This window comes from Sinocyclocheilus rhinocerous, unplaced genomic scaffold (genome assembly GCF_001515625.1).
Source record: "Sinocyclocheilus rhinocerous isolate Xijiao unplaced genomic scaffold, SAMN03320098_v1.1 scaffold3566, whole genome shotgun sequence".
NCBI classification, from domain to species: domain Eukaryota; kingdom Metazoa; phylum Chordata; class Actinopteri; order Cypriniformes; family Cyprinidae; genus Sinocyclocheilus; species Sinocyclocheilus rhinocerous.
In genome coordinates, this window is record NW_015665811.1 from 61472 (window position 1) to 61712 (window position 241).

Here is a 241-nt window from a genome sequence, read left to right on the forward strand (position 1 = left end):
GCCCTCAATAGGGGCATGAGAGGCCGCTATAGCCGCCACATAGACTTTGAGCGTAGATGGGGAGCGTCCCTTATCCAGCAGCTCTTGCAGAAATTACAATACCTCTGTCAAATCGGAAGTATGAGGTTCTTTGCCGGGGTTTAGACACCAAGCAGAGAAAAAAACCACTTTAAGGCACAGAGGCATCTCGTAGACGGGGCTCTAGCCTCCGAAATTGTGTTTAAGACTCGCTCTGGGAGGC